At 38.3% G+C, this 19,783-nt stretch overlaps 1 protein-coding gene and 1 long non-coding RNA gene across 9 annotated transcripts in view; one reads left to right on the top strand and one right to left on the bottom strand.

The window, feature by feature from the left end:
* FTO (FTO alpha-ketoglutarate dependent dioxygenase) overlaps positions 1 to 19,783 on the top strand; it is a 421,101-nt gene that overhangs the window by 263,057 nt on the left and 138,261 nt on the right. The gene's annotated exons all lie outside the window — the stretch shown is intronic.
* Positions 1,947 to 17,185, bottom strand: LOC103091884 (uncharacterized). Its single transcript, XR_458270.3, has 3 exons — positions 16,963 to 17,185; positions 5,143 to 5,306; positions 1,947 to 3,579 (listed from the first exon to the last, which is right to left on the bottom strand). It is a non-coding gene; the product is annotated as an uncharacterized LOC103091884 (long non-coding RNA).

Genomic DNA, 19,783 nt, shown 5'->3' on the forward strand with positions numbered 1-19,783 from the left:
TGTTCTGTCCTTCTCCAGTTCATTTTCGGATGAGAAAACTGAGGCAAATAAAGTTAAGTGGCTTGGCCAGGGTCACATAGCTAGTAAGTGTCTGAGTATGAATTTGAACTAAGGAAGATGAGTCTCCCTGACTCCAGCACTATCTACTATGCCACCTAGATGCCCTAATTATTTTGTGGTTTGTCTTAATTTTTTCTCCTTCAGGGGACCATGTGATGATGGTGAATAGAATCAGGAGACTCATAGGAGGACCCTGAGATGATAGGGGTGACAAATTAAAAGTGTATGTAGAGACAGTAAGTATGTTGACCAGACAGCAATACCTGCTACCCTTTCTGTCCAACAGCAAGAGGCTGAGGAGCTGGTCAGAGCCTTGACCAGCCATCCTTGGCCTCAACTCTACAGAAACTGAGTGTGTGAGCAGAGAGGAATATTCATATTATCTGTGTTCCCCCTCCAGCATTCCTCATGTATTGCTTTAGTAGTCTCATTATTTGTTTGTTTCATAGCTCCATCTGACTTCATAGTCCAACTATGAGTTAGATTCAGTTAATTAAGCCCTTGTTAGATAGTGTCTGGTCCTTATACTTCTCCCTGCTCTGTGGAGCCCTACAGCATGGTGAGGTGCTCATAGTAGGGACTTCATAAATGTTTATTATAGCAAACTGAAATAGCCACAGGAATAAATATCATGGAGAAGCTGGCCTGCTGAGTACTAGACTTGTGGCTTTTTTTTTTTTCTCTTAATGCATCCATCTAGTCCCTTTTAATGATACCAATCTGTGCTTTTTGCTGCCCTTAGCAGAATGTCCTTTGTGTCTCTGAACCGGATAACTCCATAAAATCTGATAACTCCATAAAACCTTCTCATAAACGAGTAAGAATTGAAACATTGTATAAATATAGAGGTGAGGATTAAATGAGTCTAGAGATAGGATTACCTTTTCTTTCCAAGATATGATGACTTATCTTAAGGAGGCAAGTGTTGTTAATGTTATTACCATTGTTACTGTCATTATTTAAACAGCTTTATGAGGGACAAAACCCAATTGACCTTTGAGCATCTTATTTATAAAATCAACACAGCAGACCTCTGTTGAGCCTGACTCCTGGTTTAGCAAGCAGCAGGCTTTGTGACTGCAGTTAACTGCTGCTTTGCCTCTTCCTCCTGGGGATCCAGCACATTATTCTCACTCCAGATTATCTGCATGCTGATTCTCAGCCCCTTTTGCAAGAAAAGCACCAAGTTTGCATTAAACGTCAGGTTTAAATTTGTGCCCACTATATTCCCTGGGAGGTGTTTTAGAAGTAAGGCCTAGAGGAACTGGAGCAAGAAGCCTGTGCTGGAGAGACAATATGTCCTCCAGAAAGAGGTGTGCTGATTGGAAAAACCATTCATTACAGTGGTCAGAACAGATGGCTAGCACCATCAGTGAAGTTATGTTGTCAACACGTGGTGGTCCCTACTCTAGCTGGCAGCTGATTGTCTAGCTCTAAGGAGAAACTGGGAACAGAAAATCAGGGAAAAGGGTCCAGACATGTCACAGAAATAGATGTGTTTCTTTCTGTTGTGATCACTGATGCTATATCCCGTCATACTGATAAGAATTAGACTTCTTCCTTTCCATCAGAATCAGGGTTACTGATTTCTTTGTAAACAAAGGGAATGGATTTTCATACTTCACACTCAGTCTTGAGTTGGAATGTTTGGTGCACGTTCGTTTAGAGTGAAATCCCACCATATCAGATTACACACACCATGCCAGTTTCTCCTGTGAGACTGTAGTCATCGTATTAGAGCCCAGCAAGTGACTGGTGGTAGGTATTGTTATTGATATACCATCCACCTATATGGCTTCTTCTTCTGCAATCCCAGGGCTCACTGGGCATTGATATGTAGTAGACCTAGATGTGCTATTTTTAACACTTCGACCCTTAAAGGAAAACCCTTTTGAATAGATAACAGGGTCCAGTCCTTTATTTTGCTTTCCATGGGACATTTAAGGTGCATGCATATTTTATAAATATATTGTCTTGTGAGGGAAGTTTGGAGTATAGAGATAGACAGTGACTGGATGTTTCTTTCCTCTGAAAGGTTTTGCTCTTTTGTTATCCTTTCCACTTGTCGAAAAGAAATATAGAATACAGTTGTGAATTTGAAAACAATGTGATACAGTGAAAAAACATGGCCCAAAGAAACTGCAAACTCTTTTCTAGCCTTTAAAACTATCTCCATGCAAGGTACAGTGCACTGCTCCTATTGAGTGCAAAGCACTATGCTAGAAGCTAAAATACAAAGACGGAAAACAAAACAGTCCCTGCCTTCATGGAACTTACATTCTATCAGTTGGACACATTGCTTAATATTTATGTATTTCATTTTCCTTATCAGACAAATGGAGATAATACCTGTCTTCTCTCTCTCATTTATTGAGAGGATTAAGATAATATCCATGGAAGCACTTTGGAAATTATGCAAGGTGATGCTTTTATTTTTAAAATTCCTTTAAACATCTTGATTTTCAGTATAAAGTGTATATAACTTTAATTTGACAGGAAAGACAAACTGCAATTTATGAGGAAGGATTAATATGCTTATCCTTTTGACTGAGTAGAGCAGGTACTCTGCAGACAAAGATGTAGCACAGTGGATAGAGTGCCAGGCCTGAAGTCAGGAAGACTTATTATCTTCCTGAATTCGAATCTGGCCTTAGGCATTTACTAACTGTGTGACCTGGGCAAGTCACTTAATCCTGTTTTCCTCAGTTTCCTCATCTTTAAAATGAGCTAGAGAAGAAAATGGCAAACTACTCCGGTGCCTTTACCAAGAAAATCCCAAATAAGATTACAAAGAGTCTGACATGATTGAAACAACAGAACAACAATATTGACTGATTATCAGAAATGTACTAGTTGCTACTAGTCAGAGTAATGGGTCAAGAGCAAACAGAGGTTGTTGAATTAGATTGAGAAGACAACAGTGAATTTTAAATGGCTAAAATGTTTATGGAACTTTAATGTTTTCAAAGTACTTTTTTATACATTAATTTATTTGATCTTCACAACTGCCCAGTGAAGTAAAGATTATCTCCATTTTGTGGATGAGGAAGTTGAGAAGTTAGGTGACTTGCACACACAGTTAATGTCAGGGGCAGGATTTTAATCCAGATCTTTCTGACTTCTAGGAGTGTACTGTGCTAAAAAGCAGCCTGTTTTGGACACCACATTAAAAAAGGGCATTGATTCCATGATAATAGAGTTAAGTGACTATCTAGCAGCTGTTAAAAGTTGGTCATATTTTCTAGTTTTATGAACTACTACCTTTATCTAGTGACAGATAATGTTGATCTTTATTTCTCAGAAAAGCATAATTCCATAGAGTGTACTTTACATGAACCTAATGTAAGATGTTTCAGTACTTTGAGACAATCCAGAGGCCTTTTGGGTTTGGGATAATAATCTAGGGTTTCTATCTATAAATAAAACCATAGGTATCTCAGCATGTTGCAAACAACTTAATTATGTATTTAAATCTCCTTATAAAGAAGTTGTTCCAATTTAGGCTCACTAGGTCTCTCCCTGCAAAAAAAAAAAAAAAAACTTTTAAAGAAAGTACATTATTTCCATGATCTTGATTTCTATTATGTAAGCTACTGTCTACTAGAAATGGAGGGACTATGAATTTAGTTGAGAATACCAAAATTGAGCTTCCAAGACTTTATAAATCCTCTAAATGGAATGGTTTTTGGCTGGGCTGGTTGAGGTTAATTTGAGTAGGTGCCTTAAGGTGAAAAGGTAGCAATTTATCTACTCCATAATGGGCTAATCACTAACTGTACAGTATGTTTATCTCTAGGAAACAATTTACCGCACATGAAGAATAGTAATTTTATTCTATCTCAAGGGTGTCCCGAGTGTATCTTACAAATTTTCTCTGTAATATATTTTCTAAGTTATAGATAAAAGTCTAACTGGCTGTCAGTTGAGGAAGTAATAGAGGAAAGGGCCATGAACGACCCTACTTGCCTGTAGGTGACACTGTTGCCTCATTTATCAGACTGTTTTCCAATATCTTGTCCCAGGACAGAAAAACAAACTCCCTTGTGAGGCAGCCCCCATAACAAACCTTATATAGATTATTTGATAGATTTAAATGTATGCAGAAGAGTAAACCCTTCTCATGCATTGATTAGGCATCTGAGTGTGTATCACAAATAGTTTCATGTCCCTTTCACAGACCGTAGCAGTATGTGCCACTTCTGATTAACTGGCTTGTTACTTCAGTTAAGCTTTCTATGAAACAAGATGCTGAACTAAGCTAGTCACTTCTTAGTGTAATAAAACTCTAGAAAAGCAAGCTATTGCAATACCTTCATGCAATCTTATGCTTCTTTTAAATTGGAATACTGTGGCAGCTTAAATGACTATTAAATGTCATCAAAGACAATTTCAGGGTGATTCTCATTGTCCTCCTTTGATCCTTGCCCTCTTTTCTTTCTCTCTATTTTGCTAAGAAGATGAAATGACTTCTACAAGACAGACTTAAGCAGTTTTCTTTATGTGTTTGCGTTTTCTTAGGATCCAAGCTGTAAGATGCTCAGAGTCCACTTCTGGTTACGTGTGCCTTTCTCCTCCAGACCAGTCATACTTTCTCCATCAGCCCAGGAGAACCCACTACCTCTTTGCCCCAACCTTCTTCCCTTCCCTAACCAAATGTGAGTCCTAGAAGGGGAATGTCATTAACCCTCAGAAAGCATAGGTTTTGCTAAGGTAATACACCCAGTAATGATATTGTTAGCTTGCTTAATTTCCAGTTTCCCCATCAATTATGCCATGTGTTTCATCCAGTTGGTGCTACCCTCCCAGTGTTAATTATAACCTACAAGACTGTTACAGTTAATTTTATGGCAAGCATATTGTCTCTTCAAGGCTCCAGAGCAGCTCATAAATTATCTTGAAGGTAAAATGTAACTTGGGGAACTAGTTATGAAAATTCCATCCATCTCGCTTAGGAGCCGCAGCTGCTACTGTCAGCTGCCTCGCTTGCTACATTGTGAAGGAATGATGGTGGGTCAGGTTTAAGAGGGTAGGCCCAGGCTGTCACCGAGGAGAAAGGCTGTCCTGGCCCTGTCAGACAAGTACCTTCTGCCAATCCCTCGTGGTTTCACTTTGCAGGCAGTAAAAGGCAGTCAGCGCAGGTGGATGGTCCCCAAGCTGTCTCTATTCATTACTTTACAGAAACTTGTTGTAGGTAGGCAGGTACAGAGACCTTTTCTCTTCACTGTTGTCATGATGTTAGGCATCATCTGCAAAGTGTGAGAGAGATAACTCTATAAATAACACTGGGTTCAGGCAGAGAAGAGGGCAGAGGAGTGGAAGTTATTAGTGGCAGCACCAACCAGGAGTCACTTCCTGGGCTCTAATGTGGTGAATGCTCTCTTAGTAGAGAGACTGGCTTCGGTGAGCACAGCTAGGCCTTTTATTTGTTTATTTATTCATTTTGGAAGGGAGAAGAGCAGTAATCTTCAGAGGTGAGATTTCACTGTGAAAGGGCATGCAAATTTTCCTATTAAATAAATTAGTAAGTTGTCTTATTGGGGTAATAAACACACTCCTATTCTGTGTCCTCTCCAGTACAAGCTTTATGTCTTAGCCCAAGGGGCTTCAGCATTATTATTTTTAATGACTGAACACAAGTCTTTCATTTAGCCTGTTTGTATAGTTACAGTAAATGATCTTATTGCTGTTGGTTCTTCATTTGAAATTCTGCCTGCTATGCTAGATTTAAAAGATTTGAGGGGGCCTCTGAGAATTGGTAGCTGTGCTAAGTACAGCATCTTTCAGCAGCGTTGGAAATGAGCTGTGGCAGAAGAAGCCAGAAAAGGGTGTGTTAAGAAAGCAAACCTACATGTATAAATGTGGATGAGTTTAGGTGTCACATACACAAACAGTGGTTTGGGGCTGTCTTGTTTGTTAGGCTCAGAGCAGATGTGATTCACATCACTAAGTATAAGAAAAAGTTTGCAGAAACGGCAGGTCCACCCTCTTTACTACTGAGCATTTTTGTTATTATGTTTGTAAGTTTACCTAAGACCATCTCACCTGGCCCTGTGACTAAGCTCCATGACATAAAAGGATTGGGCCTGATTATTGCCAAGTTAGGACGGTCTTTGGAATGCTGAAGTCCTCTCCTCTATAGGGCTAGATTTTCTGTAGAGAATACTCTTGTGGTCTTCCTTCCAAACCTAAGTGCCCCCAAGTCTCAGAGGAAACAGTGAGTTGAGATTTGTCAGTTTTCCATAGGGGTCCTGACTGCTTGTTAAGAGAAGTCTTCATAAAACTCAGGGATAGAGCAGGATAGCCCTTAGGCTAGACACCCACTTTCCTTATCCTCTCCACATTGTCCAGTTCTCCAAGCTCTGGTTAGAAGTTGCAGCTATGGTCATTTCTTATATTTAGCATTAATGGTGTTAATAGTGTTCTTTCCCCTCTGTAGAGCCTCATATTTGAAGTATGGTAGATGAGATTTCAAATATGTGTGAGAGGCAGATCTTCAGTGATTTCTCATAGTCACCTAAAAATGTTAACTTTTTTGGACTGCATAGGCTGTCAAATGAATCTAGTATATAGCAAAATGGCACCAATTCTGAGTTTTCAGAAATAAAAGGTCAAACTTGTTTTTAAAAATAGGCCCCCCATTTCTGTTATTATGCCCTTGCATTTCTGCCTGACCCTGTCAGAACTTTCCTCTGCTGCAGTACCCAGCAGGCAATCCTATTGTCTTTGTATTATGGAAAGGAATAATCTCACCATGTTTCTGTGGCATAAGTGGAATAAGCCAAGAGTCTCCATGTGGCCAGAATGATCTTTTATACTTGTCATGCCAGACTGACAGCAGCTCTAAGGTGCAGTCTGGGAAGTTGTTAAATTCATGTGGCTTTGATCTTTTGGAGGAGGGGAAAATGTAAAAACTACATTTTCTTCCTTATAAAAAAACATGTAAGTTTATAACTTGGCTGCCTCTAAAGTCAGCTGCCACACGTGCGCAGTGAAATTTCACTGTAAACATTTCACAAGGATTGTTAGAATGGAGCCAGGTTGCCATCACTGTCTGACTATACCAAAGGAACCATTCCATTGAAATAGGGAAATACCCTACAAAGAAACATAAATTTCCATGGTAGAGTCAACCCAAGGTCAGAAAAGCCACTTGAAGGAATGCCCATATAAAAGCTTATGAACTCTGGATTTACAGTTTGCACAATAAACTCCCAATGAGACCTTATTTTGGATAAAGAAGTTTGTGAAAGAAGTCTGAATAAATAGTTTGTGAAAAGGTCAGATTATATTCAAATCTTTACACACCCAAGGCCTTGGCAGTCTTTTTGATAAATAATGCCTTTGCCAAAACATGTGTCATTTGTAAAGAAAAGGAAAAATAAGTGGTACTATGCTACTGAGTTGACACAAATGACAAAATTCTGGAGACAGAAAGAAAAGACTGACCACTCTTTGAGGAAATTATAGGGTTGCTGGCTTATTGACATATGGTAATCATATCAAAGAATTGAATTTCTCTCTAACTTTGTATTTCTAGGCTTTCAAAGTAAAACTTTAAGGACATGATTCTTATCTCACACAAAGTAGGCAGAGAATGTATTCACATTTGCATAGGAGAAAAATATGAAAGAATTTTCATGTTTTATAAGGAACTCAATATTCTCGCAGATGGTTCTGTTCAGGTGTGATTTTAATTATGAAGTAAACAACAGCCCCACACAGTAGGAAGTCATCTTAATAAATGGAGTGGAGCTTTTGTCTTCAAGCATCAAAAGGCCTTGTCATTGAGAAATTAAAATATTTTGTTTTATTTGGGGAGAGTCTCAAAATGACTAAGATGCTTGAAAAAAGCAAAATGATTGGGACCAACAGCCAAATGTGTTTGCTTGTGTGTGTGCTTATATTTCTCTGGCCTTGTCATTTACAGCTCTGACTTTCCAAAAATAAGTGCTGAGCCTTTAAATTAAAGGGGAAAGACAGATTTTAAAAATCCTGAATGGAAACATTTCTTTAATGATTTTCCTTAAAATCTTTATTTTGAAAGGCCAACTTTGCTTAAGAATGAAGACCTAAGACTGAACATCAGTAATTTTAAGCACTGCTCTCACAAGAGCACTGCTCTTATTTTCAGTTTGCATTACTAATACACAAACAGAATAATCTCCTTCTTAAATATCAGGAATACATTATAATAATGTTTTACTGTCTTTCCTGTAGTGGGGAATTAGGAAGACCTCATGTTAGGACCTCAGTGTCCTGACATAGTTAATTGTCCATGGAAAATGGTTTTCAGTGATCGCCGTTCTGGATTGATACAGTTTCCCTGTTGAAAGCGTATTCATTGTTGGCAGACTCAGGTGCCTCACACCCCTACACTCTCCTACAGAAGCAAACAGCTGTGTTTTCTTTGCTCTATTATACATCACATCGAGTATCTCATTTATTATAGCTGAGCTAATGATGCAAATGGAAACCTTTATGTCCCATGCTATACAACAGCAATATATTTGCTGTAGATACGTTAGCTTGTTATTCATAAGTAATTTATCTTTTTTAATACTGAATATATCATAGGAAAATATGTTATCCCATGAAATTAAATTTATTTAATCCTGTCTTAAAAATTTGACTGGATTATATCTGGATGTTGTGTCATTTTTGGCCTTAGGGAATCTGACCCTCAATGTACTTGGATTTGTTTAAACACGTGCTTTTTGGAGCTTGGATTAAAGGGAAAATAAGTGAAATCTTTTGACAGCAGGACACTGTTCAGACTACAATCTGCCCCAAGTGAAATGAGCTCCTAGTGATTAGTCATCACTAGCCAATATCCTGACCCTGGTGAATTTAGCAAGCATTGTCTTTGAGAGTTTTGTAGTGGACCTTTTCTACAAAGGGTAAAATAGTTGAAACTTCTTGAGAAGTGTTTTTGCCTAGCCCACGTAATGAGGAAGATAAAGAGGAACAGGGAGATCCACAGCACCTATGCATGTGCCTTAACAAGTCTCTATCATATTGTCTTACTTCACTCCCCAAATCTCCATTCTCTATCTATGAAGGAAGAAAGTAGAAACTACATGTAATTCATCCTCTCTTCTGTTCATCTTCAAACTTCAAGGGACCTTGTCATTGAGAAATTAAAATATTTTGTCTTGAGGTAATGTGATCTGGCTTCACATCCTAGAAATGTGTTTGAAAGGCCTGTTTTAGTTACTTAGGAAGGTCCAAAGCCACAGGAACTGTGTCTCCACTATCTGATTTCTTGGGAACTTCTATACTCCCTTCATCTAACAGACATTAAAAGATGACAGAGTTGATAGAGTAGGCCTTGGAGTCAAAAAGACTTGGATTCAGTTCTCCTCTTGGACACATTGGCTATATGGTCTGGGGTAAGTCACTTTCCCTTTTCTAAGTGCATAATCAACTATCTGAAATGATCATTAATAGAACAGTTGCTGATCTGTACTTGCAGGAAGAGTTTCCTTATTGAGAATTGCCAAGAATAACAATTAGACGGTGTTAAGGTAAATACACCATTACAGCAGAGAGACCTGTGTGATAAAGACCCTAATGTCCAAGCCTCTGGAAAACTCATAATTCCTCTTCAAATTTCTTCAAGAAAATAGAGAACATTGACAACTTTTTGGAAAACATGAAACACAACCTTTTGGGGACATGACAGTTAAGCTCAACAGAGGGGTAAATAACCAGGTATCAAAATCATCTAAGATTCTTAAAGGATATGCCTAAATTAATTACAGATTGCAACCTACAAATCTAAGGATTATAAAGGAAGAATCTGGCCAACTGGCTTAAATAGACATTTTAAAGTTCATAGACTGTTATGGATTCACCTCTAGTGGATCACCAATAAAATCCTCAGATAATCTAAGAATTCTTATAGTCTCTCTGACATCTGCTATTTATGGCAAGTTATACAGACCAGGAAACTAGACTTGAGTGAGTTGTTAGGGACAATGGAAATGGAGATTTGGGGCCCCAGAAGTTCTCTCCATTGGAAAAATAAGGGCCAAATATCCCATATGTTCAAAATCATGAATAGTTACCTGAAAAAATGTGAAAGATTGGTGGAAGGAAATTGAAGCATAAAATAGATGGAAAGAATTTATACTTTGATCATTCCAGCCTTCAAGAAGGAGCTAAAACTCATGTTTTGTACCATCATATTCTACAACCACTTAATTTGCTAACAAGATTTAACTGATCATGATCTATAACTTCTCCTCCAATATAATCAAAACAAGAAGCATTTGGCTCATGAGAGTAAATGTTTTTGATCGTTTATTGTCCAGCCCCACCATTCTCTCTCTGGCAGTCTGAGATGAAACAGAAAGCTGATATTCAGAGCCACTGGAATTGTAGACCTTGTAATTTAGAAATATCCATTTTATCCCATGTAATTTCTTCCCTAAGATTCCTCAGTCTGAATCTGATACAGGTAGGAGCCAAGACAAACAGTAACCATTTATAGTCACTCAGACCAGTTTGGATTTCACTCTAATGTAAAGCAAAGAGAGCTTTTGGCTTCATTTCAGATGTGTAACAGGGGTAGAAAATGCATTTAAAATTTAGCAGCAAATGTTACCATATGTCTCCATAACAACTGCAAACTTTTATGTTAGCAAAGCAATAATATAAACATGTAGGCATCTTGGAACAGTAAACTATTAATTTACCAAATATAAAAATCCACTGTGACAGAAGTTTTACAACCACACTTCTGGGGTTACCTTTTGTCCTATGAATTTCTCCATTATGTTATAGAAATTTACCCTGGTCAATATAATTGAATGAATCTTTTAAAATTAGAGATACAATGCTGTTTATCTACTGTCATTTTTATATAACCATGTGTGGTACTTATTAGCTGTGGCTATCTTCTACTCCCCTCCCTCCTTTCTCAAAATCACTACTAAGAGCAAGTAAAACACATTTAAGGGGCAGCATATCCTTCAGACTTTCCTTTATGCCTCAAGCTACTACATATCAGAAACATTAATTCATTCAACATACTCATTTATTATATTTCCCTACTATATGCCAGGCAATCTGCCAAGGATGCAAAGACAAAAACAAAAAAGCTCTCCCTTCCGTGAGCATACATTCTGCTGTGGTTCAGCATAGCAGAATAACATTTGATAATCATTTGGTAACTGATCTTATTTTTCAGAGATGGTAAATTTGTCAATTGGTATATTCACATTTGAAAATGTAATGGCTAGTGCCCACTCATTGTGCTATGCAGGGAATAAATGTTTGAAAATTGTTGTTGGCTCATTAACTGAAAAACTTTGCTTTTTTTCCTTCATTTTTGCCTTTTAAAGGGTATACAGTAGAAAAAAGATAAAATAGATTCACAAAGCTAAGACTGCACAACACTTGTAGTGAACACTTAGGTCTCCCAGATTTATCATAAACAGATCTTAATTTCTGTAGTGAAGATAGGAGCTGAACTTATCTGAAGATGCATAGAACATATATAGCAAATTATTTTTAAAAAGGGATGTCACCATTTTAACCTAAGTTAATATGGAGCAAGAATAGAGTCTAGGACCTCTTCCTAGAACAAAAACAACCATGCCAGCTTTCACTTAATGTAAAACATTAATGAAATGACTTTTAGTTTTAGGCCTCTATTATCATACATGCTGATCAACATGCTGTCACTGAAGAATAGGTCTTCTCTTGTAAGAGAAAGATTTGGACTTAATTGAGGGTAGAGAAGCCCAGGGAATTTGAAGATTCTGGATGAAGACACTGTGGAGAGGAACAGAGAAAGTGAAATAATGTTATAGTAAAGAAGAAAAACTTCACTTCACTTTGAACTCTCCTGACATATTCTCCTTAGCCTACCAAGCAGGACCTATGTGAGCATGAGTAATCATGGAGAATCACTTCTTTGCAGCACAAAGAGCCCCTCCAAAAGAGTCCAGCTTGAATAAGGTACATGGGAGTCAGCATATTTGTCTGTAGCAAGGTCATACTAAAGATATAATGTAATATTTAAGGGGCATTAAACTGAACATGTGAAACTGGGAAGAAAGCACACAAAATAAAGGAAAAGAGTACATAGTTTAGGAAAAAATAAGTGATTTGTGACTTTTTTTTCAAAACTTGTGATTTCATTAGTGTAAGGCCCACCTGAGGAAAACACCTTTTGCCATTACTGATTGGCCCCTGTTCTACAATTTGGTGAGTTGCCAAGGCCACTGAGAGATAAAAGTGACTTGTCCAGGGTTCTAGGACCAGGGTGTGTCTGAAACAGAACTTTAACCCAGCTGTCTGACCCTAGAGCCAGCTTTCTGTAAATAGCAGAATGCTCCCTCTTAATTTTTAAATAATAGACTTATATTATCCTGAAGCCTGGAAGAGGATCTCACTTTAGGACAGATATATTAATTTTCCTGAATTAAGATCTCAGCAACTCTCATCATAGGCCCTAAATAAGAAAAAAAAGTTTCTATACCTGCAATTCTATAGTCTCTATTTTGTGTTTGGTTTTGCTACAAGGGAACTCCTTATAGAAATGTAATCAATCAAGAAACACTTTTTAATGCATCATTTATTTATTACTATAGTAATAAGAACAACAGAGTTCGATTTTTCTTGTGTGGTGTAGTTTATGGAAGAGTAGAGAAAGCATTTATTAAATGTCTACTAATGTACTAGGCACAATGATAAGCACTGAGGATTCAAAGAAAGGCGAAAGACAGTCCCTGCTTTTGATGAGCTCAAAGCCTAATGAGTTAAGAAATAGTCTTCCTCTGATACCCTGAATACTTAGTGGTGTTTGAGGAGTATGCTCTTACATAGAATTCTGCTGATATAAAAAGGTGGAATAGATAAAGATCAGAGATCATTCCCTCCTCCTCTTGAAAAAGGTGTTCACTCTCAGGGGAGGAGCAGCAGAAAATAAGAGTTCCTTTCTATAATTCAGTAATTCTTGACTTGATGGAGCTTAACAATATAATTACGAAGGCAGATTTACCACTGATGGACTCATAGGTAAACTGACAATAGGAATGACAGGAATTGAAAGAAGGAACAATCGTGGACTAGAGAAGTTGAAGAAGACTTTGAGAAACAGAACAAGACTTGAATTGAGATTTCAAACATGGGCAGGATTCAGATAAGCTGGTTGGTGTTATAGGCAGGAGAACTGAAAGTGTCAGAATATGTAATTCCCAGTGACCTTGACGAAATGCCCCAAATTTAGACCAAATAACATAAAAAGGGAAATTTAACATGAAGCCTTGAAACCCCAGAAACTTTTTTTTCATTCTTGTGACTCTCAAAATATCCCATTTTGAATATGTTCCTCAGATTGCATAAAACTAAAGCTCAGGACTCTGATTCATAATGACCACAGACTAAAATGGCTCCAAAACCTTCCCTTCGTTTGTCCTTTGAAAGATGGACAACCTTAAAGTGACCTTTCTACATCTGGGGCCATGTTCCATTAAAAGTTGTCTCATCCTTAGACTTCAGCTGGGCTGGCATTTCTGACAGACGTGTAAACAGATGCAAGCATTGTTGCTAATGACAGGTGATTATAAGTGGCATGGGGGCCAAGGTAATTAAACCATGCTCTGACAGGAACATTTGGCAGTGTGGTACTTCAGCACAAGAAAAATTGTTGCAACGCACTTTCCCCCTGCTAGGCTGTGAGCATCCTTCATTTTGATTCTTCCACTGCAGTGCTTAGAGATCTAAAAGGCTACCCCCTGAATCTCCTAAGAGCTCAGTGTATGGCTCTTAGAGAAGATGAACCCTGGGAATGCATGGATACATAAGCTGGCATTTGGACTTGCTGTTGTAGTGTAATGGCAATAGGAGTAAAGCCTCTGATTGTCCCTCAGATGTTCATTGGAAGCATTATTATGCTAAATTTAATAATGTCTGGCAGTGTGTTTTGAAAGAAATCTTTTAATGTTTTTTAAAATGCTATAATCTCAGCTTCTCTACCTATTGCTTAGAATGTTCTGGCATCTTTCTGTGGTTCCAAAGACCTCCTCCAAGCTCACTCCTCTCCCTAGCCCCAACAACAACAAAATATGGAAATCTTGCCTATATAAGAAGTCTTATATCAGGGATTTGGAATTTGTCCACTTAATGCAATCTTTTTCAAAAGCAAATACAATATGTTGTTTTAGGAGAAATGGAAATGCTGAACTGAACATCAGGGAAACATACCCCTCTTATCAGAAATTGTTTGTTGTTTATTTATGGTTGACCAAAGACTTATTTGTGTTTTGGGACCCCACTTAGTGTCATTATCTCTAGATATCTTGAGATTCTAGGATATGGCTTTAGGAAAAGGAAGAAACATTATGGAGAGTGAGATTGCATGTTATGATTCAGAGAACTGTCTTCTTCCCTTTGGAGGCATCTGGTGTTGAGGGAATAGAGCACTGAGCCTAAAGGCCTGAGTTCCAATCCAGCCTCAAACTCTTCTTAGCTGTGTACACTAGTCAAGTCACTTAACCTGTTATTGCTTGACAAAAAGATCCACTGCATCCACTGGAGAAGGAAATGGCAAACCACTCTAGTATTTTTGCCAACAAAACCCCATGAAAAGCTGTGGTCTAGGGGATCATGAAGAATCAGACATGACTGAATAACTAAACATAACAGTAATTTCTGTCCTGTGGCTTTCTCCCCAAAAAAGCCAAATGAGTGTATCACAAACTTGCCCTCTACTTTAGAATTCAAAGAGAAGAAACTAGAATAATAGATTAAAGACATTTTAAAAAGCATTGAGGGAAAAGGGTTAGAGTTTAGCTATTCCAAAAGAAGACCTTGAAGGGCATTTCCAACAAGAGTACTATAGTTGGAATGTTTATATCTTACCAAGGTGACTAATTTGAATCCATTTTGATGTATACATTTTGGCGTCTTTGTCAAAAAGCCACTCATGCTATTTTTATCATCATCTTTTTTATGTGAAAAAGGAACATTAATATATTAGTTGATTCGTTTTTTTAAATTCTTAATTAATCTTTAATTCTTAGAGGGCTTGTGTTAGGTATAGGAAAGGCAATGTCATAATTTATCTAGTTGAATATTTTCTTTTTCTTCTTCAGATAGGGAGGATAGATAAGGTACTAGCATCAGGAGAACACGCCTTCCTAGGAGTATATCAGAAAGTTATGACTTTTTGTATTATTAGACTTCTTCTTTAGTTGCCTAATAAATTTATAAGGCTTTTGGTGTCCCCTTGTCCAAATCTAGCCACAGTGAATGGTTTTTCATTTTTCTGAACTAATTTTCTTTGGTGTGGCTCAGTGGGTCGCAGTGTATTGAGAAAGATTAACCTAATAGTAGCGATTGTTTTACAACAAGGAAACGCCAGGTGATTGAGATTATTTGTGGTACCCAGAAAAGAAACTTCCTTCCCCACCCTATTCCAGTCCTCCAAGTTCCCAACCACTTATTGGCAAGAAGAGCAGCTTTGATACTCTGCTTCAGGCCTGCAGACAGTTTCTAAGCAGTGGCTTTTAAGGCTTTGTCAGATGGGTTAAGAGGTGCCTCCCCCCATGTATAGAAGAGAGAGATTAAACTCACTAAACCTGCCATGTAAAATATCAAGTTGACAAGATTTTTAAAGCCAAAGTTACTAGACTAAGGGGAAGTGTGACCTTTAGTGAAAGCAATGCCAGAACAGAGAGGAGAGATCTACAAGAAAGACATTTGGCCTCCAGGATGGTAGCCCACAGAAAGCAAGAATCAAGGTAGAGCTTCTAATTTCTGTACCCCGAGACCTGCATCATAATAATCCCAAGTAAATGTAGAACAAGTCTCCTGGCCCCCTCACCTATCCCAGAACTACAAAGCCCAGAGTCAGGTTTATAGTTCTAGACATTTCTAGCCTCCCTGTACCTGTAGAGACTTTGAGAGTGAAAGAACTAGACCTCTGCCTACCTCATGCCATTCTCTTTGTCTCATTTAGAAGCTGGTACTTCCCTTGTCTTCTGCCTTTCTTCTGAGTCTCTGCCCATCGTCATTTTAGAGGCTCACACACTGTGACATTCAAAAGAGACTTTGATTTTACGTTTTAGCACATATGTGACCACGACTTATGCCCTGCCACAGAGAAAGTGACCTACCCATAGACATATGAAGAGCCTCTGCATAGATACATGCATCCAGGCATGTATACATGTATAATATGTACTGCACTTAAAAATGCCTGCTGTGGCACTGGTGTAGTAATACTGTGGGAGCTGCCAACTTGTTTTATTTCTGATACTGCCTGGCAGCCCCTGAAGGAGATAAAGTATGAATTTTTATCTTCCATTTACTAGGCTTTCATTATATTGTGGTTACAGTCACAGTGTCAGCACATAAAATGTTAAACATCACTGGTCTGAAAGAGGCTCCCATTGTCTTCTTACCTCTGGTGCAGGGGGAATCTCGCTGGCCTTGCAGTGCTGCTTCTGTCAGGGTAATATGACATGAAGCATTTCTTGGTAATGACAGACATTGAATATGAGTGACAGGAACTCTGACCGAAAGGAATGGGTTCAATTACCACAGACAGGGTGGGGTGGGGGGGGTTACCTGAGATAAAGCCAAATGGCCCAATTGTACTTGGTTTTGACCCCTTGACTTCCCGATACATAGCAGTAAAGACAAATGGCTGATTAACCAGCCCCTAACCCTCCTTTTCTATGATAAACTTGTTTGGATTTCCCTGTCTGGAAAAATCTCAGTGTGGCATGTTTCTAAAAGGAAATATGATCGGAAAACAGTGGTGCTGGTGCTAGTCATTTTCTTCTCTTGCAAGCACAAAGCAGAAAGCTGTCATTCTATCTTGGAATGTATCTAGGACATAGTGTCCAGAAATCAATACAAGATAAATGATTGCTCTCTTAACCTCACCTTTCTTCGGCTGCAGCGCTTACATTGCTCCTGTTCACCTGTAGCCAACCTGACGCCAGGGTAAATGAGAGATCCTGCCATCAGAAGTAGCTTCTTTTTTCTGTGGGCTGCTGCAGTTTGGTATTGAGTGCAGTGTTTCCCTTGTTTATAGTCCAGTGCTTACAGCCCCAGATAGAGTTATAGAGAGCAGCCCAATTAAACTGTCGCTGTCTGCCCTCACTTGACTGGCTTTACAGAGTCATTTAACTAACAGACATTCCTGACTATTAAAGCTAGTAGCAGTGTGTCTCCAGCACTGGAGATAAAATGAATGAAATTTGTTAATCTAGGCTGACACTTGATCCTAGATGTTGAACTAATACTGTTGCACCCGAACTTTTTCTTTATTGTAATTGCTTTTCATGTTATTATTTCATAGAATAAATTGGAGAAAATTGCAACAGGTATTAAATTATTCCTGTTCATTCATGGGGATGGAATGAATATAATATTCATTTTGTACCTTCTCCAAATGCTAGTTCCAGCATTTGCACAAGGTTTGGAATCGGTATTTTGCCAGCCAAATGAATGCAAGGAAATTGTGCTTTGTTCCTATCAGACACATTCTATTGTCCATTCTAGTCTAGCTAGTAGTAGAGATATTTTTACCCAACCTGATTTTTAAAAATCTAACTTTGCTTCTAACCTATTCAGCATATTTGCGCCTGCCTTGGGAATTCAGTTACATTGACAGCTGCTGATACTGGTTTGGATTGGTCTGATTGGTTCTTGTCAACAGTAAGGAAGTGAATGTCCTTGCCTTCATTGCCTGTTATGAACCATGAGCTATGAAGGATATGAACCTTTCCTTCCTACATAGAACCTTGGGGTCTATATCTGAAACTATATGTTTATAATAATAGTTCAATGAAAACCTTAAACCACCAGTATCACTGCAGCAAGAACTTGCTGGAATAGGTAATATGTATGATGATGTGAAATGACTCCTGGCTTCCCTGGAGCTGCTAAACCATTCTACGATCAATCAGTCAACATTTATTAAGTGCCCACTTATGTGTGTAACACTGCGCATTTCTCACTGATCCTCTGTGATGCCTCACTTTCTCCTGACAAATCTCTTATCTGCTTAAATTCTGCTGCTCCATCGAGGAACCCAACTTACCTATGTGTGCAGTTACTAGCAATATCTGAGATGGGTAGAAATGTGTTGAAATGAAGGCAAAATTTCTTTAATAATCTGCTTAGACAATGTTTTACTAAAAGTATTTTGTGCTTTTAACATATGGGCAGAGGTTGTGAAAGGGACCAACCTCAAAAATCTCAACATGGGAGCTTCGATCCTCTTCTTCTTGGCTTGCTACTGTATCTCTGAAAGATTGCCCTCAGTTGAGTGCTTTTGCACACTCAGAAAGCCGTGTATACATGTTTTTAAAGTAAAATTTAACACTTACCTCTTAAGAAAAACAAGTGGGCTGGGTCCTGTACCAAGTCTAGGTCTCATACTAACATTAGGCTTCTCCCATAATACAATATATCTGCCTATTTCTGGGCCTCAGCACCTTATAATTCCAAAATGCAATATCTTCAGTGTTAGCAAATATGAAAATTCAAAACACCAAACATTCCCAAAAATGAGGAAAGAAGGAAATGAGTCTTTATGGCTTTTTAGCCATCGTTTTATGAATAACCTGTGCCCCCAAACCTGCAGGTAATTTATGGACTAGCTCCTTCATGCCTCCTCCCCAGGTGTATGAGCCACTAAACGTAGCCATGCTGTCACAAGATACACAAAGGCCCCATTCCCCCTGATTAGATTTTTTTTCATTGGGCTCTAGGGAGGCAGTAAGTTAGGATAAGAAGCGATGCTCCCGCAAAACAAACCGCAGAGACTATTAACTTACGGTAATTAATCTTTTTTTTTTCTTTTTGGTACTGTGTATGTCAAGGAGAAAGGCCTGCTATAGAAACTGTGGCTAGATTATATGTGTCCAGAGAAAGCACTAGGCTACCAATACAAAGAGACATCAAGGGATGCCTTTCTATATTAAAGTTGTGGGATCTTTTTTCTATGTTTTGACCAAGAACTTGAGCTTTCCCTAGGTGAAGTACTATCTCTTTGAATCTTTCTCTCTTTCTACGACAGGCCTTTCATGGCTATGGTTTGTTCCCTTATTGGCAATAATTCACACTGCTCATTCTGGGATCTTTAATCTTACTGTCATATTCTCACTGAGAAACAAAGTATATCTTCCTATTTCTATCTAGTTTACTTGTTGGGGTTTTTTGTGGGGTGGGGATGAGCCTCTTTTCCCTCAAGTTCTCACACTCAGTTGTCACTTGAGTATCTATGTATATGAAAGACAGAGGCCAAATTTGGTAGGGGCTTTCAAAGGCAACTATTTTCCCCTTCATAAAGGAATGTGATTCTCTCCTTCCACGCCACACAAAGAGATTAAAGTCATTTACAGAAGAGGTAACTTTAAACTTGTGGGTGTTATTATTCAAGCCATTCTCCTTCTTGAAGGCCACAGTCCTCATTCTAGCCCTTGTGTTAGGGTCTCGCATCATTCTTTCTTGGTGTAGATGCCTGTCCTTTAACCTTCTCATTATCAGCTATTTTTTTGGAGCTCTGCCATAGAAATAAATGGTCTATACTAAGTTTAGTGAGGAATTTTCTTTTTTTTCTTTTTTTTTTAATATATTTTATTTGATCATTTCCAAGCATTATTCGTTAAAGACATAGATCATTTTCTTTTCCTCCCCCCCACCCCCCATAGCCGACGCGTAAGTCCACTGGGCATTAGATGTTTTCTTGATTTGA

This window comes from Monodelphis domestica, chromosome 1 (assembly GCF_027887165.1).
Source record: "Monodelphis domestica isolate mMonDom1 chromosome 1, mMonDom1.pri, whole genome shotgun sequence".
Classification (NCBI taxonomy): Eukaryota; Metazoa; Chordata; class Mammalia; order Didelphimorphia; family Didelphidae; genus Monodelphis; species Monodelphis domestica.